At 32.6% G+C, this 15,342-nt stretch overlaps 1 protein-coding gene across 3 annotated transcripts in view; it reads left to right on the top strand.

Moving 5' to 3' along the window:
• Positions 1-15,342, top strand: part of zbtb20 (zinc finger and BTB domain containing 20) — a 51,986-nt gene that overhangs the window by 25,021 nt on the left and 11,623 nt on the right. For all 3 annotated transcript variants that reach the window (XM_026260024.1, XM_026260025.1, XM_026260026.1), the window contains exon 2: positions 11,340-11,528. The gene's annotated coding sequence lies outside the window, so the exon portion shown is untranslated. The remainder of the gene's footprint in view (positions 1-11,339; positions 11,529-15,342) is intronic.

Raw genomic sequence — 15,342 nt, 5'->3', positions numbered from 1 at the left:
GGCTGTGATAGTAAAAAATTCAGTGTCTCCAGTGTGTGATAATGCCAGCTATAGAGAATGCCGTATTTTGTATTGCAATAAATGTGAGTTTGCATGCATGTGCTTGTCTTACACAAAGATATATTTGAATTTGTCGTATGTAACATCCCACAAAAATGTGGAAAAATAGTGACTAATATTACATGTGATTCATTTGTCACACCGCACATAGAAAGTCAAGTTGATACAAATTGTGGGATACAATATAACATGGACTGTGCTCTTTTGTTTACCGCACATTTTGACAAATGTGGTATATTGCCTATACTTTAAAGAAAATGTGCATACTACACATTATGTAAACGGCACACGTACAATGAGCAAAGCAAAGCATTGGTATGATAGACATAGCCCATCAATTTAAAAATAGATTAAAAACAAACAAGTTCTACAGGTTTTAAGTTCTTAAGCATTTTACTAAAGAAAATAACAAACAACTTTGTCTGAGATTTCTCAGTTTTGGTGCAGAGCGTAATTGATCTTAATCATGTTTTTTCACTCTTACATTCACACAAGAACATAATAAATTCTAGGTGTCGGTGAGGCTGATTGGCAAGTGAGTTTGGTGAGTAAGGGGGAGGTTTGGCACCTGGCATGTGTTGACGGTTACTGGTTACTCTCCACACAGACACACTCGGCTATCAGGCAAATATGGTGCAGTCTGGCAAAGAGAACAACTTGTACATTCCAACTTATAAATGGTGTATCACAGACAAGGCTTATGACATTGTAAAGCCATCCATTTTAACCATCTATGTTTTGTGTTTTCGGTCATATGAAAGAGACCAATTAAAAGATCTAGAAAGTAGTCTTGTCTTATGGGCAAATGAAAAATTGATGAGATTTTGAGAATTCAAAGACTGCATTGTTTGTGGAAAGGTTATCTGTGAAATTCAGTGTTACATCTCTGAAAAAAAAAAAAAAAAACATTTTTAATTGCATGCATCTGTGCTGTCTGCTAGAGGCATGTAAATACAATGGAAAATATGCATGGGTAAATAAAACCAGTATTTCAAGAAACAAACATCAACATTTCGTACAAATATCAACCTTTTCTAAGGACACTGTGGAATATTAAAAGAAAGCCTAGATACTTACAAAGACTGTACATAGATTGTCATATGCCATGTCTGATTTTTCCCTGGCAACAAATTCATCTTTTAATTTGTATATTGTTAGAAATGACTGTTTGTCACAGTTCAATTATAAGCCGTCGATTAGAATAATATGAAGAGCTTTTAAAAAGATTGATTAAAGCAATACACAGACCCACTTTACATTGTGTTGTTAACTACTATGTACTAACATTTCAATTAATCTTTTTATACTTATTTTACATATATTTTTTTAATATCTTAATTTGATTACATCTGTAATTATTTTCCGTAGTTACATCTAATATCTGTAATTACACTGTTGACCCTATCTCATATGCTGCCTTCACTTCACTAAATTTACTATTTCCCACTTATGAAGAAAGAGATTGAGCTCGTAGCATTCAAGTGCTTTGTTGTCAGAAATAATAAAATGTAGCATCCCATTGGTTGACAATGATATAAACATTCACTGCTCCAGACAATGTCAGCTTTATGGCGATTCTGAAATTTCAGTCAAATACATTCTTATTTCGCTATTTATAAAACATACAATATGCTTCAAATGATCATTCATATATAGCCTATGCATACACTACTTAAGCGACTAGACAACATGATGTAGTTGTTGTGGGGAAAACTAATAAAGAATAGCATTGACAGCAGCAATGGTTGTCCCCTCCACCATGTTTAAAGTTCATGGCCCGCCCAACTCAGAAACTCTGGTATCAAAATTATCTCAGAAGTTCCCAGTAGTTAATATGACTTGAGGTGCATTCATATCTAATTTTACTATTAGCAAACTTGTATTTTCTATAATTATGATAGCACTTGAAGGCCACATGAACCCACCCTAACCATTACAACTAAACCCTAACCTAAACCATATCACATCAATCACATTAAAATACTGACCTAATGATTCATTTTGTTCATTTTGAAAACAGCTGACAAGGCAAACAATTAAGGCATCATTTTATAAAACTAATATGTAATGTTTTTAAATTTGACACGAGGTACCTCCACACTATGCTCATTGGATGCAGTGATGTCAAGTAACACGTCTAGCTGAAGTCGGGGTTGATTGATCTGGCATGAGTTCACAGGTCAAATATTACTTCAAACAGCATCCTAGACATTATTTCCAAGTAGGAGGTAGCTTTACTTTGACTTAAGTGTAAGTATATTAAGTTGATTCATATTCAATACACACTGTGAAAGGTCATCCCATTTATTCAGAAATTTAAATTGATCTGGTTTTACACCGGATGCTGCACAGTTTTGTTGCATTTTGAAACTCATTGACTCTTATTGTGAGTGACGACATCCATTTCAAGATGCCGAACGCATCAGTGTATCTGGACTGGTTGAATGTGGCATCTATACATAGATGTAATGGCAATGATGAAAGACATCTGAACAATGCATGCTAGGATCAGGTGATAAAATGCTAACGATAATTTTCCTTGATAAAACAATAACAAGAACTTGATAAATGTTCAACATTTTGTTTATGCTCCAAAAGAGTGGAATGGAACAGTGCTGCTCATTTAAACCGCGCCACACAGACCATTTATTCGCTCGACTCAAAGTCCAAATCGCAGCACAATGTGAGCTTACTAGAGCAGAGGGATTTACTCATTCACGCAGCCACTAAACAGCACTACACTAACAGATCCAGTGTGAAGTGCTCAAATTCAGTGAAGAACACAAATGACAAACATGAAAAAACACTGTGAGCAATGATACAGTCAGAAGGCTTTTTTAAATTTAATGTGCAAATCATCATAATTTACCATGGATTTACTAACACTAACTGCACCATAGTATTATGGCAGAAATATTGGATATTCATATCAAATTTGATCAAATAGTTCACCCAATTTTATTTTTTATTTTTTATTAACTACTCACCCTCATGTCATTCCAAACCTGTAAGAGCTTTGTTTATTTTTAAAACAAAAATTAAGATCCGAATGAATGAAAATGAAAAATGAAATCCGAGAGCTTTCTGGCCCTCCGTAGACAGCACTGGAATTAACATGTTTAAAGCCTAGAAAGGTAGTAAGTACATTGTTAAAATAGTTAATGTGGCATCAGTCATTCAATTGTAATTTTATGAAGCTACGAGAATACTTTTCATATGAAATAAAGTAAATAAAAAAGAAACTAAATAAATCTGAATTCAATTATTAATTTTTCTGGTCAGTCTCCACCGCCATTCACGACAATGCCATGATGCATACATGTGCATTCCTCTGCTTGTAAACAAGGTGCAGCGCATGCGTGTTCTGTGTCAGAATGCCAGCTCCTGCACCATCAGCACCACAGGCATATGTCATGAGAGAAGAAATCATTGAGTAACTGAATAATTGTTTTTTTCTTTGAGCACACAAAGTATTGTTGTAGCTTCATAAAATTACAGTTGAACCACTATTGTAACATGGTCTAATTTATTGATTTTCTTACTGTGTTTTTGTGCATTGAACTTGGTAGTTGCGTTGCTGTCTATGTAGAACCAGAAAGCGTTTGGATTTCATCCAAAATATCTTAATTTATTTTCCGACGATGTGTAGGTTGTACGGGTTTGGAACAACATGAGGGTGAGTAATCAATGACAGAATTTTCATTTTGGTGAACTATCCCTATAATGTATACATGTATCAAATGTATGAAAGGAGTAATGGAATATATTTAAAAAAAAAATTGTGATTAAGATATATTGTTAAAAATAGACTTACTATTTTCCATACAAATACCTAGAAACTATATAGTTATACTTTTACCATGGTATTGATGTACTGTATGTGTGCTTTTAACTGTGGTTATCATGATCTAAATGTACGCTACTATGGAAGAACAATTTTAATAAAACTCAAAACAAAATAATTACCACCAAATAAATATGAGGTTGTTGCAGGTTTTACTGATAATTACTGTTTTTGATGATGAGCATAAATTCACAGCTACATCCTCACTAAAGCTACTATTGTCAACTCAAGTTACTGTGCATGCAAATGTGCATTTCTGATACAAAAAAGCTAATAGGATTGCTGCCTGCACTACAAACTGTGTTGAAGATACCCGTCATCAATCAGGCAATAAAATACAAACCTGTGTCATAATTTGAAACAATATCACCGTTAGAACATAAAAACGAAGAAATTATTTTTTAAATTTAGATATTTAAGGAAAATGACTTGAAAAGTGTAAAGAATTAGAAAATGTGAAGTGTTTGTCATGTTCTGACCATAAAGAGTAGTATAAAACACTTAAAGAGCAAAAATCTGCATTTAAACTTGAAAGAAATGAAAATGTGTAATTTACTGTGATAATCATCAATGTAGACTGATATGAAAAATTCTACTGTGATCATTTTTTGGCCATATTACCCAGCCCTAAACACAAACCATAACTCTGTTTAGAAAGAAACTCAAATACTGCTTACTGTAGTATGAATTTATTTATTTATTTATTTTTTGGTTGGCGGTATCAACCAGAAAAAGTCATACTACACTGCTTGTCATATCACTGATTATACAGTATGTGCATGTTTAATGTAGTCATCAAATCATAAAAGTTAAAATTGTTTTATTGGTTTAATGAAAGTGTGCTGTTTTGTGTATTGTACATCAATTAAAAAATTGTGCAGGTGGAATGCAATAATGTAGGCTGTTTATGGTTGCCAAGCAACAAGGCAACTTGCTGCATTAATATAGAATTTGAATGATGTGTGGTCACAGGTGTGCGAATATCGCTGTGCGAATTTTACAGCACCTTTGGAGTGTGGCTCATACAGAGTCGGATCGATCTATTAAATAACATGTTACACATTTTTTCCAGCATCTAAGATGTTTTTTGCTTTCAATGACAAAATTATTGTCTTTGTCAATCATGTAGAATAAATGCTTATTACAGAAATAATAAGAAAAGAGAGAGGGATAACGTTTTGTGAGGATAGCACCCCAGCTGCTGTTGTGACTCGATGTATGGTGACTGGGACCTACTGATGCTGGATCCATTCACAGAGCCAGAACATGGGAATGACACACTGGTCTAGACAAAGAATAAATCGAATCTCAGGTTAACCACTTCAGCGAGAGAGGGAAAGGAGAAGCAGTGGAGTTAAGGTAATGTAAAGGGTCATCAAATCTCCAAGGACTGTATCTTTTTTTAGGGCTTTTAGTCACGTTTGAAATGCTGCGATCTGACAGTGTCACACTGGGCCTGTCCTCTTCCTTGTTTTGAATGTAGGTTAAGCTTTCAAAATAAATCAAAATGTATACTTGTGGAAGAACATGGCCTGCAAAGTGCTTGTAGTCTGTGAATGATGGTAAGGCAGTATCAGTGTTTCTGCATCACCAACCAGAACTGCAATCATTTGGACATAATTTTTTCTGTGAATAATGATTTCAAGTTTGGGCTATTGGAATGGCAAGTTTGACTTCAAAAGACTTCAAATCATTGCATTGGCGAGGAAATGAGAAAGTATTACAGGCCGGTAACTTTTTTTGTTAATTCTAACAATGCCTGAGGATGATGATATGGCGCGAATATCAAATTGTAAAGACAGCATTGTAATTGTATAAATTTGACAATGCGCTGCACTGTGATCTTTACACGTGAGTCGCTCACGGTAACAGTGTTTTCAGTTGGTTAGGAGTGGCTCGCGGTAATTGCTGCCTCACACAAACTCCATCTGTGCAAGTGCTGTGAGTTTGGGTCGACAAATGATAAGCATTTCAAAAGAGAGGTTTCCCTGTGGTTTTCCACCATGATAAAAGCTTTATGGTTTAGCATTTAAAAGCAAACAAAAGACAATTATAAATATTAATATTGTAAAAAAAAAAAAAAAAAAAAAAACATAATATAGTTATAATTCTTTAATGATTTGTTAAATATGTATAGTGCGAATAATAACAATAATAAATGCAATTACACTTTTTTTGTCCGAACAAATTTTTATAAAAAAAAAATTTCTCAAGTCACTAGTCATCATTTGGACTATATATTTTATATGTTTATGATCCTCTTATGATCTTTGAAGCTTTACTCGATGCTGTTGCATATAAAAGAGTGACCAGTACAAATCTTTAAAATCCTACCCCTTTGTTTGCCAAAAAAAGAACTGCTCTGGAACATGAGGTTTAGTAAATATTGACAGAATCTTAATTTTTGGGGGTAAACCAATCCTTTACAATAAAGTGTGCTATAAGAATGTGCATAATGTTAGCTGTGTAGAGAGGAAGAGAGAAGAAGCCTGTGTTCAGAATAGAATACTTGTGGATTTCATGCTGTCATGATTTCTTTAATTGGTCATCTTGTAAATATGATTTTTTCGACTCTAGTGTGCTGCTGTGCTTTGTCAAATGTCCTAACGATATTGCTTGTTTAATTCAGCAAGCGGAGCTCAGTTATATCCTCTGAAGTAAATTTTATAATTTAAATCTGTGTGTAAAAATGTCTTAATATTTTACAGTGCAATCAAGAAAAATATGTTAAGGTTAGTTTGATTTAAAATGACCACTACTATACTACTCTAATATAATTTTTTCACAAATATGGTGCAAAAATATATATATTTTTTTATTATATTTAGTCAGTCAAAACAGTTTTGAGGCTATATTTGATACCATTTTGCATCTCTGGAAAGTAGTGGTCTGTGAAAAAATGTTATGTTTAATATCAACTTTTTGATCTGTTTGTTAATGAAGGATTTGTGGACTAAAAATATATTTTTATTTTGACATTGAAAGATACAATTACATCATTGGGGTAAGAAATAATGATTAAATGAATAAAGGTTTATTATTCATCAAATATTTTTTTTATAATTATTCATTAGGCTTACACTATTAATACATTATTAATATATATGTATATATACGTATACACACGCACTTGTTATATATGCATTATCTTACCCTCATCTTGTCATATTAACTACCTATGATATATATTTCACCCAGGAGATATATATATATTTCATGTAGCCTATAGAGAATATTTGTATAATTTGCAGTATTTGCATTGTAAACATAACACATACCCCAGCAATTGTATGAATTCATAACATGTTTAGAAAGTAAATATTAGCTAGGCTTGCATGATTGGAGTTTATGTGAAATAAAAAGGCCAGACTTTCATTTCATTGATTAAATAAATCAGCAGAGTCACTTATCTTTACCTCAGAGAGAATGTGTGTGTGTGTGTGGAATGGGAATGTGATCGGCTGTGGTAGGGAAAGGATGGGTGTGGCGGGCTGACCATTTTTCATCTCTCTCTTGCATAATAACACCTGGCCCAGTGAGCATATGATTTCTCCTTCAGCAGTGTTTGACCCTGTAATTGGTGGTGAAGTGTGTCCACAAGTCTGTCACAAATGTGTCTTTGTGATAACCCATGGGGAACTGCTTCCTGCCTCAATGGCAAAAGACAGGAAGTTAGAGTGTTACAACCATCTCTTTATACTGTATGTTTACATAGTGCATAGTGTTAAGAACTGGTGTTTTATTATGTGATATACCTTATGGATGCATGATGGAAAGCTTTGCTTTAGTTTTGCATTAATTCTGGTCAAAAAAAAAAAAAAAAATCTAATTGATTTTAACTGTAATCTTACCCTTTTTTGTGATTGTGATAGTGTTATACTGTATATGCTGCAATTAATCCTGAGATGGTCTAGATATAAGTTTTCATTACTAATTTAGCACTTTTGTTAATAAAATAAATTTAGGTTAATATTATTATTATTAAAGTTCTATACTTATATTTTATAGTTTCAAACTTGCATCATAATATTTTGTGTATATTATGTCTCTATTCATTATGGTAGTATTTTTAGTATTGCTTTAAGTTTATGCTGGTTTTCATAAATAAAAACAAATCCATAAAAATGACAATAAATAATACAATTATTAAATAGATAATTTCGATGCTTGATTATGATTGGCTGAGCAGTGTTTGATGCTGTTGTAAAATACTCTATAAACACACTTCTGTAACCTCATCTGTTTTGCTTGGTAACCATTCTGCTAAACATTTCTGAGGAGCTACATTAGAATATAATTTGTTATCAATAAATTATGACTTTTTATTTATACGTTTATGTTATAAAATGTTACCAGAAAACCTTTTTATAAAAAGGTTGATGCAAACCCTATGAGGATTTCAGATGACACTAACTCTTAATCAATTGAGGGTGAACCAATTACAGGACAAATGTTAAGAGGTGAAAGCGTGTGTCTCATTACAATTTACACAATTCCACTTGACAAATTTAAAAGTACTGTTGGAAAAATTACATTTCCTGTTTTTAAATTCTTCCTCAGTTTTATTTATTTTTCTAAATTCAGTTTACCATTTTAATTTTTCTTTGTTCTGTTTTTTTACTCTTTTTTTCTAGACTTTGTCTTAATGGTTCAATTAAATTGTATTAATCAAAAAGCATGTCTAATTAATTGAAATGATAAACATACAATACAAAAGAGCAATTTATATATTTTTTTTTTAACAGAAATTACATTTTTAAGGCCCTATAACATTAAATGAAGTAATGCTGCCTTCACATGTTATCGGAAATTTTACATTCAAGTGCTTTGTTGTCAGAAATAATAGAATGTGATATTCCACTGGTTGATAAGCATAAACATTCACTGCATTAGAAGTTATGGAATTGCGTTCAAAAACATGTTTATTTTGCTATTTTCCTACTGTGCACAAGGTGTTGTCAAAAGACCAAGTCAGTTCGGTACCAAGTCGGTACTAAAAAAATTTTTATGTGACGATACCAGGTTTCTTTAAGTACCGGTAGTACCGAAGTCCCGTTCAAACCCGGTTCAGCGCTATGATTTCCGCAAAGCAGCAAACGAGGACGGAATCTCAAAATCCAGTCATGAAAATTAAACTTACATTTTAATATGGACAGTCATGGAATTTGTCAAAGTTAGCATTAATTAATCAAATCAAATCTCCATATGGACCAGTAACTTATCTGTAAATGTTAAGCCGCAAAAGTTGTTTGAAATATGAATCCGTGTTCTGCGCGTCTCTGTGTGAATTAATGAATGGCAGAGACGTGCAGGTTTGTTTACTACATAGACTGAAGCGCATGTTGCTTGCATTAATTTCAGCATCTAAACTGTAGAGTTCTCTCTCCATCTGCACTTTTCAGTTCATCTCAATGGACGCACAGCGCACATTTGACGCTCTGTAAACTCTTTGTGAAGGCGCACGACTCACCGTCGCTTTACTGATAGCGCTGTTTCTCACACATGCAAAGAGAGAGAGAGAGAGTCTTACCACACTGAATCGACAAGCTATATGCAAACTATTCCTTATTGTGTTCTCCTGTCAAAATAATGGAGTTCATTTAGAATTATTCATATTCATTTGGCAATTTCATTGACTGGTGCTGAATAGTACTGTCCCTGTTTTGATTTCAGCAAATCAGTTTGACCGAACGCAGACAACGTGATTAATATTCATGAACCCAGCAGCTCATCAATTCATAGTGTATTGTATATACATTAGTATGATAGTAGAATTAGTAGTCTTATTATCTTTTTATAATAATTAATATGATCTATTATTATTTTTTTACAGAAGCCCTCAATGACCAAAAATATATTACGCATCACCACCAGTCTTAAGTTCAGTTAAAATGACAAATATGCATTCTTTAGGCCTAAAAGTTAATTTTTACATAAAGGCATTGTGCTAGAAATATTACTATTATCTATTAACATGTATGTGATACTGCTACTACTGTTGAAAAAAATTATAAAACTTTATTTCTTAAAGAAATAAATCACAATATTTCTTTCATGTTTTAATTTTAATAGCAAATCCCCTTTATTTACCAAAAATAAAATGTGTTTAAATTTCATAAATTAAAAGACAAATAAAATTTGGGTGAAACTTGTTTACTGTTTTTCATAATTATATAACTTGTAGAAAAACTTTAAACACAATTGTAAATAAGTATAAAGAATGGCATTGGTTTTATTTTTAGTACTAAAAAGTTGTATTTTTTTAAATTAGCATATTTTTGTGTTTTGCTTTGGTACCGAAATTGGTACCGAGAACCATGGATTTTCACTGGTATCGGTACCGAATACTGAAATTTTGGTACCGTGACAACACTAGAGGTTACAGAGGTATTCTAGGTGATTGCAGGGTTACATTTTTTTTTTTTTTTTTTACCTGTGTTTAGTTTGTTTGTTACAAGAGCAGAAGTGCCATATGGCTCTATACAATATATGCTTTTATACAACAGTTGACAGTGAAATCCTTTTGTAACTATATTTTCCTGCTACAGATTCAAATCTGTAACTGCTGATATGCGCATATGCCTCTGTTACATATTCCGTAACAAAAACTTCCATGTTTTACAGTCCTTTAAAAAAAGTATATATTTTTTTACCGCAAATAAAGCATGGCTACTCGCCAGTCAACATTAAGGACAGGAAATATTAAAGTATAATGTTTAATTAAGTACATTATTGACTGAGCATGTGTGATTACCTGCATCTGTTAAGGCCCGTTCACACCAAGAGCGATAACGATAACTATAAATACAACGATAACTATAATTGCCTCCACACCAGTTAACAATAACTGTTTGTTTTCGTAGTTCTTATTGCATTTACACGACTTCAGCCAGTAGATGTCATCAGCATTATCCGGAGGTAATTTTATGTTTGCTGTGCAATGTCTGTTTGTTTCTCCATAATGTCACCTGCTTCAAATGCGCAAGCCCTTTAAATTTGAATGAAGTCTGATTAGCTGTCAGTATTTTATATCGTTCATCAGCTGTAAAAATATAATAATTCTGAAAGTGATTCCAATCATTATAGTCGTGGTGTGAACTTTGCTGTTCTATTAAATTTGAAATGAGTTTTGGAACGTTATCTTTATAGTTATAGTTATCGTTATCATTCTTGGAATGAATGGGCCTTTAGAGCGTTCATTATCCAGATCAAGTCATACATTTGAGACAAAATGATAGGCTTCATCCTCTGAGAAAAACAATATCTTTGTTCTAGTATTCTTTTAATGGTCAAAGGGATCCGTTTAATTAAAAAAATATAGCCTACAGTTAATATATGGAACTTTATTAGCCAGAAAAGGTTAACTCTCCCATGTTGAACTACTTGTCTTTAAAAATCTGGATACAATAATTATTCTCTCTGCTTCTTTTTGCAGGGCAACTTTGAAGATTCTGCATGAGGTTAGATTGTGGCCAGAACAAAATGAAATGAGTGGCTAACAACTGACCTCTTCCGCTGCACCACCACCACCAGCAAACTGTAGCATCTAACCAGTGCCTCTTCACCAGCCTGACACACAACGCACCCACATACACACAATTACCCAACAGAACACCATCAGACTGTAAGTTTGCCCAGCATCAATTTATTATCTTTGTACAAAAATTTCTCTCTGGTTGATTAATGCATAATATCAGGCTGCTGTCATGCTTGTTTATCACTTGAGCGCCCTCTCTCTTTCTCTTTCTTTTTTTTTTACTGATGTATTTGGGTGAATCTTATTTTATAACCATCAACAAATTATTATTATTATTATTATTATTATTTACAATGTGACATTATTTTCAGTTGAGCGCATTTCCCTTCCAAATTCTCATTGCTATAATGAGAAAAAAATATCATTGTCAAGAGGAACAACGTATAACGTATTTGACATTATTATGTATGTATTTTTTCACCATGTTCTGTCTAAATTCCAGATTCTTATTGGCTGGAATGTGTGTTGTGGACAAGAAACTCACTCTAGACGAGCAATTACAAGCCACATTATCCCAGAGCTGTATTCTCTGTCATCTGACATCTGTAGTCATGTATACACACGTCATGCCGTGGTCAGAGCAAGACTTAGCTTTCGCCAGCCTTACACACACTCCACCTATGTTCATTACAGTAATGAGAATTTAATGAAAATCATCATTGAAAATAATCAGAATTATATCTCAAAAGTAAAGTGGATGCATTACAGTAATGAGAATTTGGGGGTGGGGATGGGAATGCGCTTAATTGTCGTGAAAATAATGGCATAACACTTTAAAATGATTGTGGTCTTAAAATATGATTCATTTTCTTTATGCAAAATATAAATCATTGTTTTTGTTCTTTTAATTTTGGAGTTACATAGGTTAGATAAATTCCCTTAACAACAGTGTTGTGTACTCAACAGACTAACATTCACACTTGCCTAACTGTCATCAAATTGTCTGCCAGTTCTCTTTCTTAAAGGGATACCCTTGTGAAAAAGAATTCAGCTTTAGTATACTTTGAAAAAGAGTACATATTATTCCAATATATTTACTTGAATGTTAAATGCTGTTGAAAATATATTATAATTTATATTTGCATCTAATGAAAATATTTTTAGTGTGCTTTTTTTTTTTTTTTACTTTGAGTATCTACAGTATGTATATAATTTCATAATTACTTTGCCTTTGAAATGTGGTTAAAGTATACTGTCAAATATACTGACCAGTATTTGTGGTAAACTAAAATATATATTTAATAATAATAATATGTAATGTAAATTTAATTTTAAAAGATTTGTATTTATATGTTTGTAATACTAAAAATCCAATTTAGTACTTTTAAAATACATTAAAATAAAAAGAACTTTAAATGTAATATTAAAAAGACACTACAGTTTATATTTTAAGTATGTTATATGTGTTTTAATAAATTAACACATCAAAATAAATGTTCTTCTCTAAGGCACCACAAAAAGATTTTTCAGATGTAATGATTTGTTACATTGATCTCTTTGAGTACACACACACACACACACACACACACATTTCACAAAACTACACAAAAATCCCTATAGAACCTGTATAATAAAAAAAAAAAAAAAAAAAAAAAAAAAAAATGTAGGCCTGTTATGTAAAAACACAGTTATATCATATTGTGTTGTCCATATACGTTTTAGGTCCTTACTTGGAGTGCTGAGTGCTATTTAGACATCACACACTTCAGTATCATTTAGCAGACTGACATCGCACCAAAGGAAGACTTTAACTGTCTCTTACTGTACTTGTGTACAGTACCGAACTGGACTAATAGCACTGTTGTTTAGTGTTTGACAATTATTTTTTCCCTCTCGGTGAACAAGCTTAAGCACTATGAGCAACATAAACATAATGCGATGCTTTGATTAATATCAATATTCCTAGTTCAAATAAATCATTTTGCTCCAAAATCATCATCAGTCACTATCTTTGCAGATCTAAAGGTGCACGACAGTTGCTACATTTAGAAATTTTCTAATCCAGATCAAACTAATTATTTTACAAACCATTCCAAATGTTGCATTACTATTCAGATTAATACTGAATAATACGTTTATTTTAGGAATTTAGAGCAAGACTGCCTTAAAACTTCTCCCTTCTTTTTTAGAGGCACTTGAAACTGATGTCATTATCAATCCTGAATCAAAAGCAGACCCCTCTTTAAGCTTGCCTTCAGGAAATCAAGCCCAAGACTTAATATAATAATATCTTGTCTATCCGTTGGTCATCTTAATGTGTGGACCCCTCAAAAATTTTACGTGAAAATTACTTATTCTCATCCCACTCTGCAACTGTAAAAATCTGGGCTATGCATGTGTAAAATTTGAATCTGACATTAGAAATAAAGCATGGACATTTTATTATTATTTATTTATTTAACAGTGTACATTTCCAGGGTCTTGCTGCATACCACATACCACTTCATGAGAACTACTTGGCTAGATGGTTTCACAAAAAACAAAAAGGTTTTAAAGTTTTACAGAAACATGTCTAGACACACATAAGTACAAAGTTATTCTTCTCCGTTTTCTTGTACATTTTGCCTCGCTAACTTTCAAAAATGGTGTATATTTCTTTGTGATATCAACCATGCAGTGTCAGTCCTCTCAGATCCTGGATCCTAAATGAATGACCTGCTCTGCTAACCCATGTTTTCACATCCTTTTATGCAGCCTAACATTTAAATGCTCTTGAAATTATATGAGTGAAGAAATTACATTTTAATGCTTTCTTAGGAATAGTAAACACTCGCTATTTAAGAGTTTGCTATTATAAGCTAAATGAGTAAGACATGGTACGAAAATGACAATGTGTAAAACTGAGAAGTGTTCAGAGAGGAATGCACGTGGAAAGGGAGAGAGAAATATGAAAAGGAGCAAACAGTGAGTGCTTTCAACTTTGCGTATGCGGGTTTCTATACAACAGTGTTTTGCAAATGGAACTGATGTTATTGCTTTCTGTTGATTTTCAAAAGTGTTAAAACTCTTATAGGCATTTTTAAGTGTTTTAAAGCCTTCTGCTGAAAAAGGGTGTAGCACCTCACAGAAAGTAGACATTTTGTGTTCTCTCCAAAACTGTATAGACAGTCACGTTCCTTCAAATGCAGACCAGAATTAATGTGAGCTTCAGAGAAGTCTGAAAATAATTCATTGGATGAATAATGATGCCATGGACCCATCGTGGCTTGATTGATTTGATTTACTTATTTTTTTTATTTCATATGTAACACAAAAGCAAAACACATGCTGCAAATTCAGACTAGTTCACACGTTAGCTCAAGACTGCCCTCTGTCTGTAAGAAGAAAAGCTTTTTTAGGTCACTGCTTTCCAGCCACTTTTCATAAATAATGTCTTCAGTGGGCTAATTTGTGATACTTTTATGCTGTTTTGTAGGATGTACTGAAATTGCCCTAGCGATGTCACCTGTTAAGTTGTAAAGGGCAACATTGATTATTCATTGTGTTGAATTTTATATTTTGACTTGCTTTGTGAATAAAGTTTGTCATATGTGCTTTGTTTTCTTGTGGTATTTTGGATTATGGTGTATTCAATACTAAAATTATTCCTGTTAAATATGGATAGTTGAAAAATAACACAGACATTACCTTTTTCAACATTTTAACATTTTATGTTACAGTGTATATTATGTAAAGCATGGTGTGTATTAAATATATTAATTAGGCAACACTTGCTTTCATTTGCACTCTTTACTTCCTTTAAATGGTTTTGTGGTGTGAGGATGCAAAAAATACAAATATTCCTGGCAGTACTTACATCCTAGGAACAGTAAGTAAAAACAGGATCCATTGTGTAGTTAATATAAATGAATTGTCGTCTTACTGTATATGCTGCATTCATGCAAATAATTAAGGCTTTAAA

Source organism: Carassius auratus, unplaced genomic scaffold (genome assembly GCF_003368295.1).
Source record: "Carassius auratus strain Wakin unplaced genomic scaffold, ASM336829v1 scaf_tig00215316, whole genome shotgun sequence".
Classification (NCBI taxonomy): Eukaryota; Metazoa; Chordata; class Actinopteri; order Cypriniformes; family Cyprinidae; genus Carassius; species Carassius auratus.
Note: the sequence above shows the minus strand (reverse complement) of the source record. Positions and strands in the feature narration are given on the sequence as shown.